The sequence below is a fragment of the Trachypithecus francoisi genome, unplaced genomic scaffold (genome assembly GCF_009764315.1).
Source record: "Trachypithecus francoisi isolate TF-2019V2 unplaced genomic scaffold, Tfra_2.0 Lachesis_group21, whole genome shotgun sequence".
Taxonomy (NCBI): Eukaryota; Metazoa; Chordata; class Mammalia; order Primates; family Cercopithecidae; genus Trachypithecus; species Trachypithecus francoisi.
In genome coordinates, this window is record NW_022681467.1 from 11,274,504 (window position 1) to 11,302,025 (window position 27,522).

At 39.7% G+C, this 27,522-nt stretch overlaps 1 protein-coding gene across 2 annotated transcripts in view; it reads right to left on the reverse strand.

The window, feature by feature from the left end:
- The window catches only part of MACROD2 (mono-ADP ribosylhydrolase 2), a 2,183,277-nt gene that overhangs the window by 917,118 nt on the left and 1,238,637 nt on the right, over positions 1-27,522 (reverse strand). The gene's annotated exons all lie outside the window — the stretch shown is intronic.

Consider the following 27,522-nt stretch of genomic DNA (forward strand, 5'->3'; position numbering starts at 1 on the left):
AATTCAATAATACATTTGTTGTGTGTTCTTGCTATATTTTGTTGGTTATATTTTTAGTTTTTTGAAATCAATTTTCTTTTTCATTTTTTAATCTTCAACTTCTATTTAAGTTCAGGGTACATGTGCACATTTGTTACACAGGTAAACATGTGCCATGGTGGTTTTGCTGCGCAGGTCGTTCAGTCACCTAGCTATTAAACCTGGCATCCATTAGCTATTCTTCCTAATGCTCTCCTTTCCCCTACTCCACTCTTAAGGGCCCCAATGTGTGTCGTTCCCCCATGTGTCCACGTGTTTTCATCATTCAGCTCTCACTTATAAGTGAGAACATGTGGTATTTAGTTTTCTGTTCCTGCATTAGTTTGTTGAAGATAACAGTTTCCAGCTCCATCTATATCCCTGCAACAGACATGATCTCGTTCCTTTTTATGGCTGTGTCACATTCCATGGTGTATATGTACCATATTTTCTTTATCCAGTCTATCATTGATGGCCATTTGGGTTGATTCCACATCTTAGCTATTGTGAATAGTGCTGCAATGAACATATGCATGTGTGTATCTTTATAATAGAAGAATTTACGTTCTTTTGGGTACATCTCCAGTAATGGGATCGCTGGGTCAAATGATATTTCTGCCTCTAATCTTCAAAGAATCACCACACTGTCTTCCACAATGGTTGAACTAATTTATACCCCCACCAACAGTGTAAGAGCGTTCCTTTTACTCTGCAACCTTACTAGCATCTGTTGTTTTTTGACTTTTTAACAGTGGCTATTCTGACTGGCATCAGATGGTATCTCACCGTGGTTTTGATTTGCATTTTTCTAATGATCAGTGATGTTGAACTTTTTTTGTGTGTGTTTGTTGGCTGCATGTATGTCTTCTTTTGAGAGGTGTCTGTTCATGTCCTTTGCCCACTTTTTAAGGGAGTTGTTTTATTTCCTGTAAATTTGTTTAAGTTTCTTGTAGACTTTGGATATTAGAACTTCATCATATGGATAGATTGCAAACATTTTCTTCCATTCTATAGGTTTTCTGTTCACTCTGATGATAGTTCCTTTTGCTGTGCAGAAGCTCTTTAGTTTAATTAGATCCCGTTTGTCAATTTTTGCTTTTGTTGCAATTGCTGCTGGTGTTTTTGTCATAAAATCTTTGCCTGTGCCTATGTCCTGAATGGTATCACCTAGGTTTTCTTCTAGGGATTTTACAGTTTTGGGTTTTACATTTAAGTCTTTAATCAATATTAAGTTAATTTTTGTATAAGATGTAAAGAAGGAGTCTACTTTAAATTTTCTGCATATGGCTAGCCAGTTCTCCCAGCACCACTTACTAAATAGGTAATCCTTACCCCATTGCTTAGAAAACGATTCTTTAACACCATAAAAGTTAAAACTGAAAGACTTCTTACAAAATAAGTTGTCTATACTCTTAAAAATTTCAAGATTATGGAAAAAAAAAGATAAGGAACCATGAGGCTAGAAGAACATGACAGCTAAATGCAAACGGTAATTCTGGAGTGGATCCTGGACTAGAAAAATGTTTTTCTTCCTTCCACTGTAACAGAAATTAGTGAAAAAAATTGGTAATACCAAGATCGACAGGTTAGATAATAGCATTTAATCAATGTTAATTTCATGGTACTGTGATTACATAATATAATTGTTTTTAAGAAACAGTCTCTAAAATATTTAAGGGTAAAGAGCACCAACTCTACAAGTTACCTCAAAAATTCAGGAGTTAATAATAATATATACATATTATTGATATTATGGAATGATTAAAAAATATGATAAAGATAGATTTCACTGAGAAATCATGAAGGGCGTACTAGAATTCTTTGCATTATTTTTACAACCCTTCTATAAGTCTAGAATTTTTCAAAGTAAAAGATTAAAAATATGCTACATAAATAAGAATCAGTTAAAGCACACATGAAATCATATAATCAAGGTCATCCGTAACAACACTAATAAACTCTGATTTAACACTATACAGTTGTTACAATTCTTTTTTTTTTTTTTTGTGATTACATTTATATAACTTTTTTTTATTATTATTATACTTTAAGTTCTAGGGTACATGTGCATAACGTTTATATCATGTATAACTCCCCAATGCAATCCCTCCCTCCTCCCCCCTCCCCCTGATAGGCCCCAGTGTGTGATGTTCCCCTTCCCGAGTCCAAGTGATCTCATTGTTCAGTTCCCACCTATGAGTGAGAACATGCGGTGTTTGGTTTTCTCTTCTTGTGATAGTTTGCTAAGAATACAAATCTTTTCCTTCCCTTTATTATCTAGCTTTACTTGACTGATTTATTTTTATTTATTTATTTTTTGAGACAGTCTCGCTCTGTCGCCCAGGCTGGAGTGCAGTGGCCAGATCTCAGCTCACTGCAAGCTCCGCCTCCTAGGTTTACGCCATTCTCCTGCCTCAGCCTCCGGAGTAGCTGGGACTATAGGCACCGACCACCTTGCCCGGCTAGTTTTTTGTATTTTTAGTAGAGATGGGATTTCACTGTGTTAGCCAGGATGGTCTCAATCTCCTGACCTCATGATCTGCCCGTCTCGGCCTCCCAAAGTGCTGAGATTGAGCCACCGCGCCCAGCCTACCTGACTGATTCCTTGAAGAAGCTTTTTCTTTGTGGGGGGTGGGGGACAGAGTCTTGCTCTGTCGCCCAGGCTGGAGTTCAGTGGCTCAAACTCGGCTCACTGTAACCTCTGCTCCCCGGGTTTAAGGGATTCTTCTGCCTCAGCCTCCCAAGCAACTGGGATTATAGGCACCAGCCACCTCGCCCAGCTAATTTTTTTGTATTTTTAGTAGAGATCGGGTTTCACTATGTTGGTCAGGCTGGTCTTGAACTCCTGATCTCCAGTGATCTGCCTGCCTCGGCCTCCCAAAGTGCTGTGATTACAGGCGTGAGTCACCACACTCCATCTACCTGACCGATTTCTTTTAAACTTTAATGGTATAAACATTTTCTCCCCAATTGAAGCACAGAAAGATTCAGCAACCGTGATATCATTACTAATCTGGGATTTTGCCAATACCTGATGCTGTTTTTCACTATAGACACCAGATTGGAGATTTTCCAACTTGCCCGTTGGGACATAACCACCAAAAGAGGGCTGTGAGAGGAGGAGAATGAAGGAGTGACGGGGGACTGGGGCAATAAGAGGATGAGGGTGGGAGCCAGTGTGCAAGATGGCAGGCTATTTATTCATCATTCATCTCCCATTTCTTTCTTTCTTTCCTTGAGTCAGGGTTTTGTTCGGTCACCCAGGCTGGCTAGAGTGCAGTGACGTGGCTCACTGCAGCCTCAAACTTCTAGGCTCAAGAGGTCCTCCCACCTCAGCCTCTCAAGCAGCTGGGACTACAGGTGTGTGCCACTACACTTGGCTAAGTTTTTTATTTTTATTTTTGTGGGCATGGCGTCTTGCTATGTTGCCCAGGCTAGTCTCAAACTCCTGGCCTCAAGTCATTCTCCCACCTCAGCCTTCCAATCATCTCCCAGTTCTATGTACTGTATGTTAGCTACCATTTTTTTCTCTGAAGTCTGTCTTGATATTATACTACAGTTCAAGCAGAAAGAGCTATTTGGGAAGAAGCAACTATGGCTCTTTCGGCCAAGTTAATTTGACATAGATTTTGGAAGAACTTCTTTTAAAGTAATACTGTAATACATATTTCTGTAGACTCAGAAAACTTATGAGAAAACAAGATAAAGAAAGAAGTAAAGAAAAAGAATAAAGGAGAGAGAAGAGAAAGAAGATGGGAAGTAACCACACAAACAGGCAGACCTAGAGCCCGTTGATGACCAGTGGATGTATTCTCATGCACAACCGAAAACTCAGATTTGCTTCTTCAATGACACCAGCTTTCAACCAGGCCACCAGGACAGCACAAAGCTGACAGCTCTGTCTCTGTTAATAAAGACGCAGAAATAGCTCAGCCGTGTGTTTTGACACCAAAAATTCACTGTGGAGTTAGAGATCAGTTTGTTAGGAACGTTGCAAACTGTAAAAATCTAAAAGGTTTTTAAATATTAATAGCACTTGAATGGTTTTCTCCCAGACGGCCACAAAGCTGACTATCGTTCTCTCCTAGAACCCTCTGCTGTTTATCCTCTAAATGTCCCCAGTATAAAACAGTTTTAATCTTTTGTTGCTGCTGTAAAACTTGATCTACTGTGGAACAATATAATTAAGTGTCAGTGTCTGGATGTATGGAGTGAGAAACAGACAGAATAATCCAGGATGTATGTCACTAACAATTTAGTTTATGGCTCAGTGATAATGGGATCCCTGATTATTAGCAGGATGCCTGGCACTGGAGGCTTCTTAGCTCGAAGCCCAGGTGTGTGGACATATGAGGTGGCAGAGGCAGTGCTGGTAGGAGCACGTGAGCCTCACTTTTTGCCTATCTCTTCTAGTTTATTTGCCTGTTAAAAGTCTACATCACTCTCACAGTACAATTTTAATGTAAAGCCAGTTGGAAAGGAACAACAGTTTGATTTGAAAGATTTGATGTTCCGTTATACTTGTTCTTGTGAAAATTATGAAAAGGTTGTGAATTAAAATGTAAGTGCCAGAGAGCTACTGTCTTGATGTTATGGCTTGCTGGCAGTGTTGGCAGGCAAACCCAGAAGGTGATCCAAGTTATACCTACAAACAATGCGAGTTATGAACAGAGAGGAAGAGGTGGGGAGGAAGGAGTGAAGACAGAGGGGACAGAAAGGGGAAGAATGAGAAAGGTCAGAAGGAAAGGGAAGAGAGGATTAGTATTTTCTGGGATCAATTTCCAAATAAACTATATATATATATATGTAGAGAGAGTTTTAGGTAGGTAGGTAGGTAGGTAGATAGATAGATAGATAGATAGATAGACAGACAGACAGATAGGTAGATATGTAGTTAATAGAGGGCACATATAGTTATATAGTTTATTTAACTATATAACTATATATAGTTGCATATATGTATTAACTCTCTCTATATATACACATATATATGTGTATATCATTAAAAATTTAGAAAACTACACATGCGTGTATATATATATACACACACACATATATATACACATATATATACACACACACACACATATATATATACACGTGTAGTTTTCTAAATTTTTGATGATTTGGTGGTTGTTATATGACTTAAATGCTTCATAAATCAGGCAAAATGTCACCTCCAAAATGAAGATATCCCCACCTCCCATCTAATCCTTGAGTCAGAGTTTTATCTTCCCTGTGCAATGCTCAGAAAGGCATAATAACATTTATCCCATTTATTTTCTTCTTTCTCTGTTTTCATAGCCGATAGGAAATATTTCTGATTGGCAGAGGGTTTTTCTTTCAGCAGGTGGAATGGCTTATGCCCTGCCAGCCTGGGAGTATTTTGTCTGTTGAAAATGACTTTGTATGTGGCTGCTCTGACCCCTTTTGTGTTGGTCATCTTAGGGTTTGCATCTCAAGGAGCAGGCTTCTTTGATGTTCCTCAGTGAGGGGCTGGGTTGGGGGGACTTGTGGTGCAGCACATAGTTTTGGCTGCCCCATGCCACACCCTTTGGCCCACCTCTTCACTCTAACTGCAGTCAAGAGGTGAACTGTTCCTGGCATCCTAATGGCTTCCCACCTCACATGCCTTCAGGGCAATCACCTCTTCTGTCTCAGGGCTTTCTCTGAAGCCTTCGGCACAGTCTCTGTGTGTGAGCTCATCCCAGAAGTGCATAGATGTGAATGTCCCTGCAGACAACCCTCAACCACTGGGGGCTGAGAGTCAGGGAATAAATACTTCTGCCTCCTGTTCTCTGTAGGGACAATTCTGAGGTACATTCTACACAGTTGCCCAGAGGGACCCCAGTGGAAATGAGCCCCAGGCTTCACTGTCTCACTCTTCCCACTTCTTCATTTTTGTTTTCTGGGGATCACTTCCCAAATAAACTATATATGCCCTGAATTAACTATACATGTGGTTTTCTATATTTTTGATAATTTGGCATTGCCGCCTTGCTGACTAAGGAGGGACTGCCTCTATCAGGGTTGGTCAGTTCTTAGAGATAGCAAATGAGCCATAGAGAACATGCCTTTCATATCCAAACCAACCAATCCGGAGCCCATACTCTGAACCAACTCCTCTATATGACTCTTAAACACGAGGGGGCAATAGTTCTTTCCCATAATTATCCCAGGCCAAGGTACCAGACCACTAGAGATAGTCCCTAAATGCCAATTCTAACCCCGCATATCCTGCCTTGCCTGGCTCTTCCTGCAGAAACCACTCTAAGGCCTCCTGTGCACCCTTTCCCCTCACTCCCTTTGCCTCCTGACTGGGCTTGGTGCTATCCCGTGTGGCCCCACAGGGCATGGCTGCCCCCTCCTCTTAGGAACTGTGAGTAACAAACTATCATTTCAATGGTGGTTACCTCCTGACCTGTTGGCCTCATAACACCTGAATAATAATAAAATCTATGCTTTAAAACAGTCCCAAATTCTTATCTCAGGCTCTGATTTCAGAGGAACTCAAAGACTGATGATTACCTATACATATTTTCTAAACGAATGCATGATCCAATGATTCTCGAGAGGTAATTCTACAGAGGAGGAAGGAGAAGAGCATTCAGTTGAATGCCCTCTACTGAGGGGTCTGTGAATATGAGCTCATCTGCTGAGTCATTTAACTACATGTCTCACATCCTTGCAGCACCTACTGTATTATTACCCAGCACTCCTTTCCTTAGGGTGTCTTAGAGAATCATGGACAGCAAGTAGCTTGCAACATAAGATGCCAGAGGAGAAAATGAGGTTAAGAAAATCAAGAAATTAAGTTAAGAAAAATCTATTTAAAAGAAACACATACTGCCCTTGCTAGGGGATAGGTTTCCCATTTTTATTTTTAAACTGAGAGTACATTATAGTTATATGTTAAATATACATCACAAGAGGATAAAGAATGAAAGTCAAAACAAGTTGAAGAGAAAGAAGGAAGCAGTATGTATTTGAGCCTCTCAGTGAGAAAAGAGACCATTTTTCATCTCAGGCCCCAGGGTATCTGTTAGTGCACTGGGAGAGGTAATTCATTAAATGAACCTAAGGTTAATGCACCTTCAAAAGAGAGCAATTTGTCTCCTCTTCTTCAATAGGATCAGGCCAGGAGGTTCTACTGCTGGAAAAAAAAATCATCTCGGTGAGATACCCCTGTAATGATCTCAGGTCCCCTGAATTCCATCTTTCTCATTTATTATACCTACATGACTAATGCACTGGGTGAGAGGATCTGTATTTTCTCCTCAAGATGTAAGTACTTAAGTTATCTCTTGAACACCAGGATATTTTTATATTTCTCTTTATATATTATATATTTTCCCTCCCCTACTGAATTCTCCTATTCCAGCCTGACTGAAGTGCAGCCAAGGAGGCATCAAAAAGGAGGGACACACTAGTTTAAAGGAGTTACTTAGAAATTTTAATAGCCTATTTTAGAATAAAGTCAATAATAGCAGTTACGATGTTATTATAAAACCTGCTGAGTTAACCAAGTGAAACCAAGGGAAACAAACACAGCCACGAGTGAAATTTTTCATACTAGATTGCCCGAATTCTGGTTTATTCTCAGAAAAATTATTCAGCTTCTCTCTTTCTCTCTCTCTCTGTGTACGTGTGTGTACATACATATACACATACACACAAATATTTATTCACATACATATATACCCACATACACACATGCATATTTCTAGAATTTTAACAGTATGTCAAGCACTATGTTGGTCATGGAAAAAAAAAAAAAATTCAGTCTTGGTTTCTGCCCTGTTCATGGTACTCACTCAGGGACTTAGCCTGATGGAGGCTCCAAGTTGGCTAAGTGCTTGCATTATTACCTTATGAAAAAGGTGGCATGATAAATCATGTATTAGCTCTCAGTCCCTTCACTCAGAAGTGAACTATATCACTATTGCCCACATGTCATTGGACAAATCAAGTCATATGACCATGCTGAACCCTAAAGGGGATAGGAAATTAAAATCTTATCTTTGGGCTAAATGGCAGGAAACTAGAAATGTTTGATAAATAGCACTGATGTCTATGACATTTACCAATCAAGAGTGGTGAAATTTATTTCCTTTCAGGGTTTATGTTACTTTAGCTGAGTTAGAGTTTATTGCCCAAGGCTGAATATAGTTCCAAAAAAAAGAGCAAGAGTCAGTTCTTACTATTTTAAGGAGGACAATTACAAATTGCCAAGCAGAATTGCTACATGTATTTCAAGGTCAAAAAACTCATATTCCCTTAGGAACAGTGCCTTATAAATAAAGTCATTGTCATAAATGACAGCCCATTTAAAGAATCACACACCAATCACATAGAGTTTTCATCACCCGAGTCTCTCAGAATAATAAATGTTTCACAATGCACTTGAGGCATCATCTCATGACCTGGGCTTACAATGAGGAAAGCACATCTTTGAAAAGTATGAAGAGAAGAATATGGGCTTTCACACAAAATGAACAGTGCTACATCCACTATATAGTCTGGCTTCACGGGAAACTGCTAGCACAAAAAACAGAGGGCCCTGCCCAGACACAGAATCTGATTAGAATCAGTTAACCCTAATAGGTTAATATACTAACCATGTTACTTGAGTCTGTGGAGATACAGAGGTTTGAACACATGCCATTATGGATATTTTATTGTTATTTGAGCACAAAGTAGGTATTTTCCATTTTGATCTGCTACTTCTTTCTCCCCTGGCTCCTTTTTAGCATTGAACCGGGGGCAGAGGGAGGTGAGGGAAAATGAACTTTGATATGGAATTGAAGCAAGTGGTCAGTTCTGCTTTGTCAATGATAGACAGCCTAGACAACTAAGGTCAAATAAGACTGGAATAATTTATATGAGAAAGTGAGGACTTTATGCAAAAATATATTAATATATCCAATCAAAGGTGATGGCTGTCTTACCATTGAATGTTCTTTTCCTATATTGATGTGCTGAATTTTATAAAAATCCTACGATTGTGTTTCTGAAAGCCCCCATTATATTCCTGTGTAGGGGATGGATGGAGTGAGAATCCAGGATAATTAAGGATATCAGAAGTATCCTTAATACCAGAAGAAAAAGGAAGAAAAACACAACTTTTTTGAACCTCCCTTGTGAAACAATTTTTTAAAATGAACCAAACATTAAACAATCAATTTCTGAGAACACAGAACAAATTGCTTACTCATGGATAATTATGAACAAATGAACAAATAGCAGGCTTGGAGATTATGATAAACCCTTAAAGGAGAAATGTAATTAATGATGATGATAAAAATGCTAAGTATTTGTAATAATAATTATAATATGTCTGTCTCCAGAGGTCCTAGTTTTTAATGTTCCTTTTCAGAAAACATCATCAGAATTTAATCAAAGGCACTGAAGGAAAATATGGATAATTTTCTCCTTAACTACACTGAACGTCCACGTAAAAGCTCTTGGTTATCATTGAGAGATGCTCCAGTAAGCTCTGAAATGACCCCTGTTGTGCATAGGGACAGCTGTCTCACTGTCCAATAACCTTAAATGTTGGGTGTGCATACAAGGTTCCTTTCCTCCTAGGCTAACTTTAGTTGACCCATAATAGATCTATTAGCTAAGGATTTATCTAAACCATTTTAAAACTTATTTATATTGTGAATATTTTTTACTTTTTTGTGGGTTCAAGTGCTGAATAAAATTATTGAGTTTGATGTAAGGCATATTTTAACATGTCTGAAAACAAGTATCACAGAATTCAGAGCTGGACAAGACCTCGGGTCATCAAAAAGGGACAATGTCATTTGCCTAAAGTCACACAGTCAGTAAAATGAAAATCCTGGCTTCTGAAACCAGTTCACTGGACTCCAAAGCAGCCTCCTAAAACTAGCTTATGTGCCAGCGAGGTCTGAAGCAGTGGCTCTCAACCATCAATCACGTCGCTGGCTCTTTGGCAGTTTGGTGGTGCTATGGACACTTCACATAGTAGTGTTTCCAAATGAATAAAATACAATATATAGGATTACAGAGAAAATGATTCATACTAAAATACGCTTCTTAAAAAAGACACAGATATTTTAAAAACTTGTGAGATATTAATATAGCCATCATTATTAGCACATACATAGAATGTAATTGAAATTTTCATAGCTAGCATACTTTTGAAGCAGTTAGGAACACAAGTGAGGCTTCTAAGATATCTGCAAGTGCAGTGTGATACAAAAATACCTGAGACTTCCATGGGAGGCCAAGTTTCAGGCACTGCTGTAACTTTTGGAGTTTACGGACTACATTCATCATTGAAGGACACTTAAATTTCAGTTAGTAGTTAGTGAACAATCAAATTTGTTTTTTTCCTATTCTACTTCATGGGCCCAAGATTTCGAATCCCAGACCCCAGATTTACCAGATTTAACCCCAATAATGTATTCATACATATACCATTGTATATTTGGGTATACCATCTCCAACAAATCCTTATTTAGCACTTCTTTTTTCCTTGCTGCTGTCCTAAGTCCAGAAGAAATACAGTGAAGAGTTCCTGTTTTATGGAGCCTAGAATTTAATTATGAAGACAAGATCCACACACACTGGTATTTTTAAACATTCCATAAAAGAAAAAAGTAGACTTCAGATCATTGGATGGCAAGGCTATCTAGAATCTGGTGCCAACTGAATGCTAAATGCATTAAAGCAGGTGTGCAGGTGAGCAGAACATGGGTGCTAGTTTGTCTGCTGACTGCCTAATCTACCAGGTATGATGATGGAGAGAAAGAATAAGTGGTATAAATAACTTACAAATCTAGATAGAGAGCCACACAGCCAAAGCAGATCCCCCAAAATGTGAAGCAATACATCAGCAAGGCTCAGACTAAATAGACAACGTTCAGGGCTCTCCAGAAAAAAAAAAAAAAAAAAGAGGGGGGGTGTTTTCACTGCATGATGAGCATAAATGGAGGTTTTTGGGCAAAGACCCCATTGTCTTTGGTTTACATTCACTTTCCATCGATCTGTGAAAACATACATATACCCCAGTCTTTTGCTGACATAAATGGTTCCAAATTTGATTCCTAGGCTGGCAAACAAGGAGTCATTTCTTATGAGTGAGTGATATATGACACTGCATTCCTAAACATTTTCTCCCCCAAATTCTCAAAAGAAGTTTGAATGTCCACTTTGAAACTTGAGGATAAATGGTGGAAACTCATTTCCTTCTAATATTGGTGTTAGAATAAGATTATTTAGCAAACAACAGATTTGTCAACTCTGAACTAAGCAGGAGAATGGCATCTGGTTCATAGTTTAGAAACTGAGATTTCTTTTGCTTTTATTGAATACGTTCAACAATACAAAGAAGGCAGCGCCTAGGTAATTTTAACTCGGTTATCAGACCATCTAAGTCGTTACATTTATAAATTAATTATGTAGCAAATTTAATAATAGGTAGAAGATATTTGAAACCAACTTCCTTTAAAGAGTTCCTAAGCTAATAATGACTATATTCACCAAAAATATGACATAATTGCCTTGAAACTTAATCTGATCCACTTTAGCCCAGATAAATGATACAGCATGTTGCTTAAATGAAATCAACACTGGTTACACACTCAGGAAACTGTAATTTTGGGTTAAATGTTGTGAATTATTTGAAGATAATCTATTTGGAAACCATAGAATGAGCCACCATAGACATTTCGAGGCATCAGAAAGAAAATAATTCAAAAGAATATTATATTATCTCATGTACCAAAAGTTTAAACTATTAAAAGCTGACAGACTGATTTTTTTCTCCTCAAATGGTGAGTCTGTGTTTATTCCCTTTTCACCAGAAACTCATTCATTCATCAATTTGACAAATGTTTATGGGCACCCCTAGATGTCTGGTAATAGGGAGGATACAAAGATAGAGTGTGATCTATGTACTTAAGGATTCGCTGATATAGTAACAAGATAAGATGTACACACAATCAACAAAGTGTCAAGCTCCACATGGTTAAAGAGGATTTCTTCATATCTGCCCCCACTGTATTTAAGTCCATTAAAACTCCCATCATGTTACCATAGAGTTGTTTGAATGCCTGCCTCCCTACTGAAACATCAGCTCCTGAAAGATATGGAGGTCATCTTATCATTTTGTCTCTAGTGCCCACAATATGACTTGCAGGTATATTTTAAATATATATTAATTGAATAGAAGGGTTAGGCTATTTCTAATTAGCATTATCAGAGAGTGTTCTTGGATCAGTGAGGTTTTTAAGCGTGGCGTGTGAAAACTAACATGATACTTTCCTCCTGGGGAACTGGGAAGACTGCATTTCCCAGAATTGTCACACCTGCCTGGGATCAGGTGGCTGAGTGCTGGCCAATGTGGATGAAAGCTATGACGGCCACTCTCAGGTCCAGCCATGAAATATTCCACGTGATCCTCTATTTTCTCTCTTTTGTCCACATGGCTAGAAGTGGAAGACTTGGGAGCGTAGAACCACATGTTGGAAGGACCCTAAATCCCTGAGTTTACTGCTTACAGGAGACTCACTCAACTAGGAGGATGACATTGGCCTTTGTGTGAAAGAGAAATAAACCTTTATTAAGTCACTGAGATGCTGGGGTTGTTTATTATAGCAACTACCCTATTCTGACTGACACATGTGGGTAAAATATTGACAGGTAAAAATAGGGGGCAGTGGACGGAGCAGGTCATTCCTTTTGGAGAGGATGACATGAGTTAGATCTATAAATCCATGGGAAGGCACCCAACCCCAGTATTTCCCCTAAAGATACAATTGTTCTCTTAGCTTACTTTTAGTTAGGATATCATGAAGCAGGGGCAGTAAGCTCATGGGCCCAATCTATTCCTTTAGATATTATATTTGTCTAAGGGAGTGTTGGTCCACACATTATTATAAAAAGTTGAATTTTGGCCAGGCGTGGTGGCTCACGCCTGTAATCCCAGCACTTTGGGAGGCTGAGGCGGGTGGATCATGAGGTCAGGAGATCGAGACCATCCTGGCTAACACGGTGAAACCCCGCCTCTACTAAAAATACAAAAAATTAGCCGGGCGTGCTGGTGGGCACCTGTAGTCCCAGCTACTTGGGAGGCTGAGGCAGGAGAATGGCGTGAACCTGGGAGGCAGAGCTTGCAGTGAGCCGAGATCACACCACTGCACTCCAGCCTGGGCGACAGAGTGAGACTCTGTCTCAAAGAAAAAAAAAAAAAAAGTTGAATTTTTTGTTGCTAATAATTTTTAAAAGGGGAGGGTTCCTTGAAAAATTCGCTATCCGGAATGATTCAGGCTGAGTAGTATCTGATCCCTTTAAATAAGGCCTGGGTTCTTTAACCTTATGCAGCATCCACCACTCCCTCCTGCCTCACACCAGGTCTAGTTCCAGCAGATAGTTGAGTTTGACACTCCTTCCTTTCAAGCGATTAAGGATTGGGGTTCCAGGCCCAGGCAGTGACTGTGTGTTTATTTGATTGTTTATCCTCATCTTGTTCCAGGTAGTGATTGTACTTGTTTCAGCGGAAGATGCACACTTATAAAAATGTTAGTGGTGCGATAAAACAAGGGATTTTGTTCAGGATGTGATTGGGAACATCACAAGCCTATCATCCTGGATGCTGCCAACTGTTTTGGGCTTAAGACAACGTTGCTGGTCTAGCCATTGCAATGGACATTAGGAAGCTTTACTCTCTGCTCTCTTCATTTCTGCATAAATGATAATTATTTCAGAAAGAATTGCTTTATTTGAGTATATGCTAGAGGTATGGGGCATGGGGAAAGGATAATCCAGAATAACTATCTGAGCGCAATATACTAAATAAGATCTTTTTTTTTTTTTAAGACACAGGGTCTTGTTCTATATTCTAGGCTAGCATGCAGCCTCAAACTCCTGGGATCAAGCAATCCTCCCACCTCAGCCTCCAATGTAGGTGGGACTACAGATGCATGCCACCATGCCTGACTATTTTTATTTTATTTTATTTTATTTTACTGAGATGGCATCTCACTATGTTGCCCAGGCTGGTCTTCAACTTCTGGCCCCAAGCGATCCTCCTGCCTCAGCCTCCCAAAATTCTAGGATTATAGGAGTGAGCCATCATACCTGGCGAGATCCCATTTTTAATTGCTGAGGAATGGGAATGTAGAATTTCTGTGATTTATTATTATGACTACAAGTTTCCATTGACTGGGTTATTTTCCTTCTTACTTAACACAAGCAGTGTAAGTGTATTCTGAAGTTCTGGGATCTGGCCACCATTCCATATGGGCTAATCAAGGCAAGAAATGCAACCAAGTACCTCTATGGATGGTGGTGGAAATGAGAATGGGAAGACAGAAGGCAGCTTGTACAAAAGCAGTTATAATTTTACAACAAAGTAAACCAAGTAAAGCTTCTGACCGGAAAAAAATGATGCATTGACCATGTAGCTCATAATGATATTTTAATTTGTCCATTTACCTGCAGGTACCTGTCTGCACATGTTTATAGATGTCACGCCAATGAAAGTATAGGTATGTTTAAGATGCACCCTTACAGTTAACACATCCTAAATAGAGTACCTCCATGTCAGGGCCAGAAGACTAAATGAATGAGTTTAAAAATGCTGTGTGAATGAATGAATTTTATAAAAGTATCAACCATCCTACACAATACCAGATGGCTCTAGTTTTTCTACACAGCAAATCAGGAAGTCTCCTAAAATATTGATAGAAAGAGATGCCTAGGGGAACACACCTGCATGCCTCTAAGTTATAAATAATGCTCCTGTGCTCTGAGTACCAGAAAAGATAAATTTTTGTGCTCATTGATATAAATTATTCTTCCCTCATTAAGGTCTAATGAGCCAAGATTAGGATATCCTGGATTCAGGGTCTTCCGCCCCAGGAAAATCAACTAGGTTCTTGTGTCTGAGCTTATGACCTTGTCAGCTGGTTTCCTGGCCCACATTTTTACATATTTCCCCACCACCTTTATTCACAGCTCACTAGATTTTAAATGTAAGACACAATTGCCCAATCATTTACCCTGGAGATTTAAGTCAGCATTAAACTTACCAATAGCTTTATTGCTCCAACAACCCATTTGATTTTTTATTCCCCTCCCTCTCTCCACTCTCTTATCCCCAACTAAATGAATTTATAGTTTTGTTACTATGGGAAGACAGCTTAGGAATATGAAAAGATATCTGAAGCAAAACAGCAGAAGCAGTAAAAATTAGATGCAGGGTTTTACTTAGACTACTGCCTTTTAGGGTCTGTTCTTTTGCTAACCACAAATCTGGTTTCAGATTTTCATTCTACTCAATTCTCCAGCAGAACAGATGTGAAGGTCCTGTACTCTAGGAGTATGATCTGACCACCTATTTTGTAATAAGTTTTTTTTTTTTTTCAAAGTGATGAATTGATTCTCAACAAAAGGAAACTTTCTTTGAGCAGAGCATTCACTGGATTTAGGAAATCACAACCTCAAGGGAGGCAAATAATATTCTTCAGAGGCATAACTAACTGCAAATACAGAGGCCCATCATTTCCAAGAGGAATTGAATTTAGCAATACAAAGCAAAGTCAAGGGATGGACATGGTGAGATGTGTAAAAATATAAGGCAACAGGAAGAGGAATGTTTCTCAGACTTGAATGTGAAAATTCACATCAAAATGCATTCCTAGAAAGTACTAAAATAAGGAACACCATCTATAGTAATCCAAGCATGCTATCCAAATACAACAACAAAATAGTTCTAACGGGCCGGTCTTAGAATTAGACAAAAAAAGGTTATATAACATGATATATGTAAAAGGAAGGGAAACACACACACACTTTCTAATATGCATTGCTTAACATTTAATCCAAAAAGATAGACATATAACCCCATCACACTGCTGTTGGCCTTCGGCAGTTGAGAACTTCGGACAAGCATTAATGGCAATATCAATCCAGAGTAATCAATATGGTCCTATCTCTCAACCTGAATCCTGATATTTTATTCTATTAATTAATAGCTATTATTAGAAAGAAGACACCCATTGCAGCATTAGCTATAATTGCAAATACAGTGGACCCTTGAACAACACAGGTTTAAACGGCAAGGCTCACTTTATACAAGGATTTTTTTTTCCCAATAACTATAATCAGTGCACTGTATCTGCAGATTCTGCATCCACCGCCAAACATGAATCAAAATCACAGTATGTGTAGGATGTGAAACCTGTAGATATGGAGACCTGAATTGTCTCTACTCGGGTTCTCCAGGGCCACCTGTAGGATTTGAGTATGCTCTGATTTTGGTGTGGTCAAGGTCCCCCTGTATACAGAGGGACAACTGTAATTAAAAACAGCCCAAATGCCCAAGAAAAACATGTGTAACTTATATTCTACTTAATTAATGGAACCACTACATATAAAGTCATTATGAAGTCACTATAGTAACCACAGAAAATGTTTTGACATAATTAATAAAAAAATTGGAACATAAAATTGCACTTAGAACATGATGATTGTAACTAGAAAAAATATCACATTTTCTCGATCTTATGATGCTGTCCATTTTGAGGTTTTGAATTGAAACTAACTATATGCTGGTCATGTGCGGTGGCTCACACCTGTAATCGTAGTACCTTGGGAGGCCGAGGCGGATGGATCACTTGAGGTCAGGAGTTTGAGACCAGTCTGGCCTGTAACCAGAGAGTATAGATATTTAGATGTAAGGACAAAATAAGATTCTGGAGAAGAGAAAAGCTGGGTAATTAGCTATAGAGGGGAAAAGTGTTCCCAGAGAGGGCACAGCACATACAAAGGCCCAGTGACATGACCATGCATGGTATGTCTGTTGAACTAGAAGTTCCTCCAGGCAAACAGTTGCAAATGAAGGAAAGGGGAATTCATTTATGAAATTCTAAAACCTTATGTGATATTAATTTTCTACTTATCCCTAATTTACCAGATAGAAGTTTAGATTTTGTACCATAATTTGCCTGGGTGCACAGGCACCATAATTAGCTTGAACTATGCCCCATCTAAATTTCTACGAATTCAATTAGATTGAGCAAAAAGCTAAATGGATAAAAAAAGTACTTTCAGGTTCCTTGTAATCAACAGTCATTTTAGTTGATACCAGCAAAACAGACTGTTATGGACTAAATTGTGTCCCACCCCAAGTTCAAGTTGAAGCCCCAAGCCCCAGTACCTCTGAAAATAAATGTATATGGAGATAAGGCCTTTGAAGAGGGGGTTAAGTTAAAATGAGGCTATCAGGGTGGGTGAACCCTAATGCCATCTGACTGGTGCCTTTGTAAGAACGGGAAATTTAGACACACAAGCGAGAGAAACCAGGGACACGCGTGCACCAAGGGAGGACCATATGAAGAGTAACCAAGAGGGTGGCCATCTGCAAGCCAAGGAGAGGAAGCCAAACCTGCCAACGCTTTCATCTTGGACTTCTAGACTACAGAACTGTAAGAAAATAAATTCCTATTGTTTAAGCCATCTGGTCTGTGGTATTTTGTCATGGCAGTCCTAACACACTAACGCACAGATGCAATTTGGGAATCATTAAATGGTCCAATAATATCAAAATGCAAGAAGGCCTAGGTGTTGATTAGTAAGAATGACCTTGTCAGTGCCAAAAACACATTAATAGCATCACTTGCAGCATGCTGTAAGTCACAGGTAGGAAGGAAAAAGAGTACCCAGAGTCCCTGTGATCTCAGCATCCTGTGGACTGGTATCCTTGGGACTGGGCCAGTTGGATGCACTGTAGACTGTTCTTGGAGAGGGGCCACTTCCCTTTATTTAGAATGAGGAGAGCTGTCTTGTAAGCAGGGTAAAAACAGTCTGGGGGTGGGTGCAAAACAGTCTGCACCCAGATGCCACCTTTTTAGGGCTGATGTCTGGGAGTGTTAGCTGCTAGCATCTGGCAATTTGTGAAACTTGGGTTCAGGTGCAGACACTCCTCCGGGAGACGGAGGGGGTGGAGGGCGGGGAAGGGGGCTTTGATTCCAAGTAGCTTGTTACTAGGCAATCCAGGAAATCTGGATGGTAATTTACTAAACAATCTGGCTTGTCTCTGCACAGGTAGAATTGTTTTATATTTGTCAATAAAAATAAGCTATCACAAGCATGAGGTAAAGTGCACAAATTTTAAGTACCATTTGATAACTTCCTATATATTTACATGGAGGTAACCACCACCCTAGGCAAGATACAAAATATTTCCAGAGAGCCTCTTCATGCCACCTACCAGTCAATACTCTCACCAAAGGTAACTAATCACTATTCTGGATTTTTGTGTGAAATTCTGATTAGCTCAGTAACCTCGGGCTTATCTAAGAATTTTAGCAGCTACATAGTATTTACTCAGGTAACCATGCCATGTCTGCCTCCATCTTGCTCAGTCCTCCCTTATGCTTCCTCATAGTTCTATCTTCTCTTCCATCTTCATCTTCAGCTGTTCAATTTGCCCCTGGTACACTGTGGTCACTACCCTTTACCACAAAGCATAGACAGCCATGGAAAAGCATGCTTACCCAGATGAGCTGCTTTCCATATGGAACACGGCAATCAGGGAACTTTCTGGCAAATTGGCAGCCTGGCCTGCTGTAGTGGTCATTTGTAACATTTTATTCTGCCATGCACATTTTCCCTTCTGAACCTGCCCCTCCTCAGCTGTTGCCGATGGGAGGAGGTGCAGGACACACAGATTGGTGCAGGTTGAGCAAGGACTCATGCAGAGACATCAGATCCCATTTTCAGGATTGATATGGAGGTTAGAAGAGAGAAGGCATCTTTCTCCTCTGTAGATCTCAAGCTCTAGAGTAACAACTTAGAGCAAGGGTTACATGCATGTATAGGTGCTGGAGCCAAACTAGCTAGGCAAATCCACTTCCATTCTTTATAATTTTGTGACTTTAGACAAGTGTCATAACCACATAGAATAACTGTGAGGATTAAGTAAATACTTCACAATCATTAAAGTTTGAAGAAGGATGCCCATAAGAAGCACTTACTAAGCAGTAGCCATTACTAAGGTTACTTTAGAGTGGATTTTCCAGCCAGCTGAGGAGTACCTGCATGAGACAATCCCTATAAAGGAATACAATATCAAGAGAAGGAAGGAGAGAAAGAACTGGAGACCTGATGACAATCATTTTATGCCTGGATGAAGCCTTACCTGTAGTCACAATCACTGCTTGGACTTTTAAGTTACATGAGGCAGTACATTCACTCTTCTATTTTTCTTACACTTAATGGAATTAAGTTTCTGGCATTCACAGTTAGAATGGATTCTGACTACTACACCCATATAGAAATCCCACAACTCTGATGCAAAGTGTAAACCAATGCTTCCTGCTTTCAGTTATGGTTCACTACAGAAAAAAAAAAAAAAACAAAACAAACAAACAAAAAAAAAACATGCCATTTTCTCATTACACCAGGATATAATGTGCTTCTAGGGTAAGCAAATGACACAAGACCTAATTGCAGGTTTAATTTCTATATTCTTAAATAATAGCCATGACAGCAATTTACTCAATGGAAATTTAAATTTTCATTTTCTTTGTCAAAAATAACTGAGCTGAAGTAAAACCAAGCAAGAGGAGGGAAGAAAAAAAGTTTTCTTGTGCTAGTATTCTGTTCTTTCTGTCTTTCCAGAACAGGAAGTAAATTGTACAGGTGCATTTATTTACTTATTCACCAGCAAATGTCGCATTCATTAGTGAAACTCTCACCATAGAATGAGGCAGATGACTGGGAAGACAGAAAAAATGCAGAGTTCAGTCTTAAAGTTGCTGTCAGGATACCACTGAAAATAAATTCAGATGCGATGGCAATGAATGAGTCAAAGAGGAATTTTCAGCAGCAGTTCTGACATGTGTGAACACAGACTGGCAGAGTTGTATTTTTCAATTTGGAAAGTCAGGCTACAGAGGTTTAACACAAATGCATACACAATGACAATCTTCACCTTCCCCTTTCCACTCTACCCCCAACAGGCAGGGAGGAAGGCAAGAAATCTGTTTGGACAAGTGTGTATTCAATCTTCTAGAACAATCTGGTGTTTCCTCACAATTTAAATAGCATTGTCATGGGATCTATGGAGTGTCTCTTGGTCAGCCAGAAACCTCTGTGGCCAGCAGTGCCTTCTGCCTGAGTATTGTTCACGCACACTGGACTCATTCCACCCACTCGGCCCAGGAGGCTGCACTCAGCTCACACTGCTGTCCTGGATCCCACACCTGCCAAAGGTGAGCCAGGCACAGAGCATCAAGAAGTATGTGGGCAAGTGAGTGCAGGGTCCAGTCACTGTGCACAGCCAGGCATGCTGGCTGCTGCAGTGGGGTGGGCAGCTCCAGACACTGGCACAGGTGCCAGCTCCATTCAAGGCTGTAGTTGGACCAGATGTACTGCACACAGCTTCTGCTGTGGGTACCCATGTCTAGATGAGGGGAATGCAGTGGCATCTGGAACCCTGGAGATGCCAGGAACCACAGAGCCCCAAAGAGGGTGTCACAGCTCTGGCTAGGGCATCCCCTAGGTCTGGACTCCCTGAAGGGCTGCAGCTCTTCTCTCCTTCTCATTGCCTGCGATGTGGAAGGACGGGAAGCATATTTCAGCCCTGTCTGTGTTACAGTTCTGCTTGCGTTACAGCCATTTGGCGGGTCCTGAGTTCTTGTCCCGCATCCAGGAAGAATGAGATAGACGGATAATTGGGGGATGAGCAAGGTGGAGAGGAGATCCATTGAGTGACAGAACAGCTCTCAGGAGACCCGAAGTGGGAAGCTCCTTTCCACAGGCAGGTCATCCCTAAGAGTGTCCAGCTCTCAGCAGAGAGGAGACTCATAGGAGGTAGCTCCTTCCTGCAGTTGGCAGTCCTGAGGTCTGTTCAAGTGTGGCTGAGTCTAGGGTTTTTATGGGCTCATAAGGGAGGAAGTGCATGCTGATTAGTCCATAGGCGGCCATGGGTGGGCCCAGAAAAAGCACCATAAGTTCTCACTATGGGCTGCAGACTTCATGCAGAACTGGCAGCCCAGCCCACAGGCTTCAGGCTTGGAGGTGGGGTTTCACCAGGGACCTGTCCCTTTGTGCCTAGGAGCCTGTCTGCCTCCTGCTGCCATCAACATGCCATCCACAACACCCAGGCTGTACCTGCAAGCCCACACTAAGCTGCCCTCAACCCCTCCTTTGCTTCCCTCCCATGCTCCTGGGTTCCCAAAGTCTAGAGAGGGCCAACACAGCAGGGTGCTGGCATGTCAGCACCTTTGGGAGTACACACACACCTGGCCAAGTTGCAATGGCACCCAGGCTCGGCCACAACTTTGCTCCGCAGCACAGACAGTGCTGGGAGCAGGGAGAGACCAGGGCACAGAAGCAGGAACTTCTAAGCCTATGGGGGCAGGAGGGCTTCCCAGGCCCCTGAAAACACAGAGATTCCCAGGTCTGGAGCCACAGCTGGGCAGCTGCTGTTGCACCCAGGAGCACTGGGCTTCTGTCCCGTCAACTTGGTAGGAGCTGGGGCTGCTGCCTATTCCTGGCCCTCACTGGCTCCACGGAGCACACAGCCATGGTTGCACCTCGCCATTGCAGCCAGTGTCTTTGCAGTGGCTCCTCCAGATGGGCCGCCACTTCCATCAGTATAAAAAACTAAAAATGAAAACTACTATCATAAATTATTGTAATATCTCTTTGCTTGAATTCTCTCTCTGAAATTTCTAGTTCATCCCCTAAATGGCAGGCACAAAGTTATTTTATGTTTCATGAATTTTCGAGCAGCTAAGTCAATATGACCAAGTCTACCATTAGCATTCAGCAATTAAACATTTTAACTAGTGTAATTATACAAGAAACCTTGGTGGTAAAATGACTATCCATGATCTCTATATTCATTGTAAAAGTTTGCAATGTGTATCTTTTATGCTCATATATTTTACTTTAAAATATATGCTGGGTTATTATCTTAATCAATTTAAAATTCTTCTCCTAAATAATAAAAGCCACAAGTAACACTTTGCTACAAATAGAAGAAAGCAGAACAGATATGAAGAAACCATATATTTAAAGATTTTATATTAAGACGAGACACTGTGCTTGAGCATAAAAATGATAAAAATTTGTCATTTATATAATAATCTACATAGTCTAAAATTACCATTTAAATGCACAATAAGAATTAGGAAAATCATGATTTAAAAGACTTGGGTGTATATGCTTGTGTTTCAGCAATGAAGTAAGTTTTCAGTGGTAAATTATGCTGCACTCAGAAATAGACTTATAAAATAAACTTCTATTACTGATTAGTAGCTTAGAGAATACAGATGCTTTTTAAGCCAATGAACAAAACTTTTTATCCTGAAGTGTGTGCTTCAGGAGACATGTAGGTAAGAAAGATTAAGTCAACAATGCAATATTTCATTGTATACCATTAAGCTATACTTTTTGAGTTCATGAGGGGTAATAATAGAGTAACACTTAGATTATAGTAGGACTCCTTATGAGTGCTTCAATTAAAAATATGCAAATGTGGTATCACCACGCTAAAAATTGGTTCTGCATGACTGAAGCTGAGGCCCACTGAAATGACTGTATTTATACCCAATTATCAAGTTATAACCTTTGACTTCCCTTTAAAACTGTCTGCCAAAAAAAAAAAAAAAAAAAAAAAAAAAACTGAATTAAAACACAGCTTGAAATTCAGCCAGCTTCTAGAATTCACCTTAATGGAATGGATTCTCTATGCTACATGGGACAAGAGTAATGTGATGAAGGTTTTTGCATTGACATTTAGGGTTCACAGCCTCTTTCTCTACAGTAAGACATTCTTTCAATTTGCCAAAGTGAGTAAGGAAATTGCCTACTCCCAATTAGGAGAAGATAAAACAAACAAACAAACAAAAAAAACTCCTATCACTTTGATCTGATAGTGAATATGCTCCATTGGACTGAAATAGAGAATGTTTTTGGACAGCTTCTCTTTAACTACATAGGTCTGTTCAGCAAACATGCAGTGAGTGAGTTCTCACTTTCTCATCTGAGCAAATATCAAAGGATTTTCAAGAAATCATAATCCAAACCTGCAACTATTTAGAAAAAAATGTGCAAAATGAATTATATGTGAGTTAAAGTTGCATAGTAATGGATAATTTATTTGAGTCTAGGGTTAAATTAATTTTCATGATTTATTATTAAGTATTTAAAATTTGCAAAATATTTGAGTCCCTCAAAAAGTAAGATAAAAGAGTTTAACACACAGACCACTCCCCCATACACAGACACACACACACACAAAGTTTATATATGTTCATATTACATTTTTTAATTAATACTCTTTTAAGTTTCTGTTCATTTTGAATGCTTTCTATGTCACTTGAAATATGGGGGCAAACTTATTCATAACATGCATGAAACCTTTCAAACATTTTCTCTTATGGATTAGTAAAAATAGTAAATTTTCAGCAAGCCATATACACAGTAATGCTTCCCCAATTAATTGTATTTTCATTTTAGTATGGCTCTACTGGCAGGTTGCTAATAAATTGCTGGTAATTATTAATCTACATTTGACTAGTCAATGTTCAGATCTTTTTCAAGAGAGGCACTCCATAAAGATTTACAAGTTTTGCCAAGTGAGGGGTTCACGCCTCTAATCTAAGAACTTGGGAAGGCCAAGTCTAGAGAATGGCTTGAGCCTAGGACTTCAAGACCAGCCAGGGAAATACAGTGAGATTCTGTCTCAACAAAATTAATAAAACAAAAAACAAAAAAACAGCAGCAAAATATTGTGGCAGGCGCCAATAGTCCCAGCCACTCAGGAAGCCTCATGAGGCAAGAGGATGGCTCCAGCCCAGGAGACCCTCTCTCTAAAATAAAAAAGAAGGAAATAAATATTTACCAGTTTTATAAAGGCAAGTGGAATTTCTCTTGGTAAATCTCAATATTCCTTCCCCAATTTGTTTTGTCCTGTCTCCAGATTTTTGGCCTTCTTTGACTGACTCATATCAACCTCCATTTTTGTTCCACTGGAGTCCCTGAGACTACAAGATTTGTAGATTTTTCCTTTTTGTCTCTTCCTCCTTGCCTCTTCCTCCACTGTTGTACACATTTTGGGATCCCTCGTAACTATGACAGAATCTTAAAAGCTTCTCACTGTCTTATGAATGCTTCTCTGACTCCTATGATTGATCTCAAAAATCAAAATGGGAAGCCATCTTGAGCTTAAGCCTTTTAAGAAAAAAATAATAATAATTTGAATATGCTTATTTAATATTTCCCTTCTGGAAAGCTCTAAAATTTGATTGTATTCATTTATTCAGTCATTTTTTATTCATTTCCTTATTTATTTATTCAGGAAGAATTTAGTAAGCACCTTCCATGTGCCAGGTATTGGGATAGCTGCTGGGTAGACATTGCTGATAAAGAGACCTGGCCCAGTCCTCAGGGAACTTAGAGTTTAGTGTGTGGGACCAACGAGCCATGAAAATAAAACTGCATCATTTAAGTTGTGGGAATGTCAAGAAGGACTTCGGAACAAAATGCAGTGATACAGAATAATGGGATAGAAGGAGGAGAACATATTTCATTTAAAGTGTTTTCAAATAAACTCTCTTTGAAGAGGTGACTTTAGCTGAGACCTGAAGTATAAACAATTGAGAGAAAGAGAGGGGAGAGAGAGAGAAGAGAGATTGAGTGGGATGGTGCAATGTAAGGGCTAAAGAAAGTAGAAGTTACGTTTTTGAAGATCAGGAAGCAACTTGTGAAGATTCTAATACTACAAAGAGCTTATTGAATCTTGTTACTATGTAAAAGTGACTACGGGTTTGGGGGGTGATAAGGAGAGCGATGGGGGAAAGAAGGAGAGTGATGGTGAAGGAGAGATGGAAGGTGAGAAATGGAGAAAGAGAGACGGAAGGAGAAAGGTAGGGGAAGGATGGAGGGGAGGAGATGGAGGGGCAAATTTGGACAGGGAACTAGAGAGATAGTGGTGGAGGAGGAGAGATGGAGGGGAAGACAAAGGGAGAGAGAGAGAGGAAGTGATGGAGGAGTAATAGAGGGGGAGATGGAGGGAGAGTGATGGAGGAAGAGGCTACAGAGACCATGACGATGAAATAGATCAGAGTCTAAGTACTGTCTGTAAACACAAACCTCCAACTTAAGAGATTTTGGAAGAATATTCTTAGGATCCTCCTCCACCTTAGGTCCCCCAGCGGGATTTTGCTTGGCTATCCTCCCTCTGGCTGTCATCTCCGGGTCCTGCTTGACTCCAGCTTAGGGTCTCTGAAATTTCCCATGGTCTTAGGTGACAGCAACCACCCTGCCATACTGAGTAAAACTTTCCACCCAGGCCAACTGCCTAGTGCTCAACAGCCCTGCCGATTTCTCTGTAAGCTGGGCAGCCAGCAGTGGGTTGGTGTCAAGGTGTTCAGCACCATGTCAATGCTGGAACACTTGGTGTTTCCAACTCTTCAGCAGCTTTTCTCTGGGGAAGCTGAAAAGCCTTTGCTAACCCTAAAGTTTCTTCCCTGTGACAACTGAAAATACTGTTCTTTGGGGCTTGTACTATATCACATGGTTATGCGGGAATTGCATTTCCCAGAGTCCCCCAACTCAAATGGCTCTGGTTTGAGTTGGCCAGAGTATGAGTCTGTGGGAGCTCTGAAGGTGAATTGGTGTAGCCACCTTTGCTGTCTTCAGGTGGTCATGGTCCTGGTCAGAGATGGTGAGGAGCCAGCATGTCCTAACTCTCCCTGTGCACAGCCAGCTCTCCTTCCAGACCTCTAGGGCTGCTGACTACTAGGCCCACCAGACCCACCATCAGACGCAGACATGATAGTTCCCTCTGCAGTTTCTCTCCAGAAGCTGGTCCTACCTGACTTCACATTTGTCCTTGTAGGCTTCAGTGCTTCAGAAGGCTAGGTAGTGACTTTTCTCTGATCTCCCTATGCTATGCTTTGATCTCTACTTCTCCACGTTCTCCAAATATTGTATGACTACTTAGGCCCTTAGTGAGTCCCTTATTGCATAATAATCATATGGTTTTGCTTCCTAAGTTGAACACTGAACAATACATGCTCTATTATCCTTAAAAAAGAACTCAGCTTTATCTTCAATTTAGGAATTTAGGAAAAACTAGATAGTTTACAAATTAGCAAGCTAACCTACAGAGTTGTTGAGTTTTGAATAAATTACAAGAATAAATTTTAACTGTACTTCCAATTTTATTAACTACTTCTTATTACCATCTGGCTTGTAAGGCAACATGGCTATGTTCTGCATGTTGCTTTCTTTGGGCAGCAGAAGCGTAACACTAAGAGACAGGTAGATTGATCTTAATCCCAGTATTCCAACAAAGAAGATTATGATGTTGATGGATATAACTAACCTAAGTAAAATACAATGACAGCAAAACCAACATAGAAAATAGGAAAGCCACCAATAAATAGCAAAGTTCATTGATATATTCATCTTCATTAAAAGATCAGAACTGTCTTAGAGGGGAGAGCCCACATCTGATAAAGGAAAAAAAAAAAAATGCTTTCAGGTCATTTGTGCCTATCATCAATAAAGCATCTGGTAATTTTGTGAAAAGTGCATGGGAATAAAAAGACAAATATACTTGAACATGACATATGACTAAGCGGTCATTAAATAAAGACAACTTGATTGTTTTCTTCTTAGAGAAAACTAGACAATTTCCTTGCTTAAATCCCTCTACAATAACTGGATCATCTCAGAGGTGTGCTAATTCTTTTAATTATTGCAAGTAAATGTCTTGTACCCTGATAGGGGCTGGTACAGGTACTTCCTTCAAGAAAAATGGTGGCTCCTTAGCCAAGAACGTGGCTCTGTTAATGAACTTTAGCATTCCAGAGGCCAAAAAGACAACACAAACTGAAAATCTCCAGCTTATTTTCAGCTTACTGAAAAGTATTCCCTTCCGTTCACTTGAGTAGCTCAAGAAATAGTCCCCCACTCCTCTTCCCCTCCATCCGATATCATGCTGAAGAATTTTATTCTTAAAGAAGTTGGGAAAAGAGAAATAGAATGCATTCTTAGCATGAAATACAAACTCAAGCTACTTTTGTTCTATCTTTCTGAGCTTGTTTTTTAATTGTGGTGAAATATACATAATATAAAATGCACCCTTTTAACCAATTTTAGGTATACAGTTTAGTGGCATTAAGTATATCACCATTATTGTACAACAATATCACTATCTATCTCCAAAACTTTTTCAGCTTCCCAAATTGAACTCATACCCATAAATAATAACTTCCCATTATTCTGTCTATCCAGCCTTTTTAAACCACCGTTCTACCTTCTACCTCTATTAATTTGACTACCCTAGGTATCTCATAGTAGTAGAATAATACATTTGTCCTTCTGAATTTGGTTTATTTCACAAAACATGATGTGTTCAAGGTTCATTCATGTTGTAGCATGTATCAGAATTTCATTTTTTTTTTTTTTTTTTTCAAGAGATGGAGTCTTGCTATGTTGCCAGCTGGT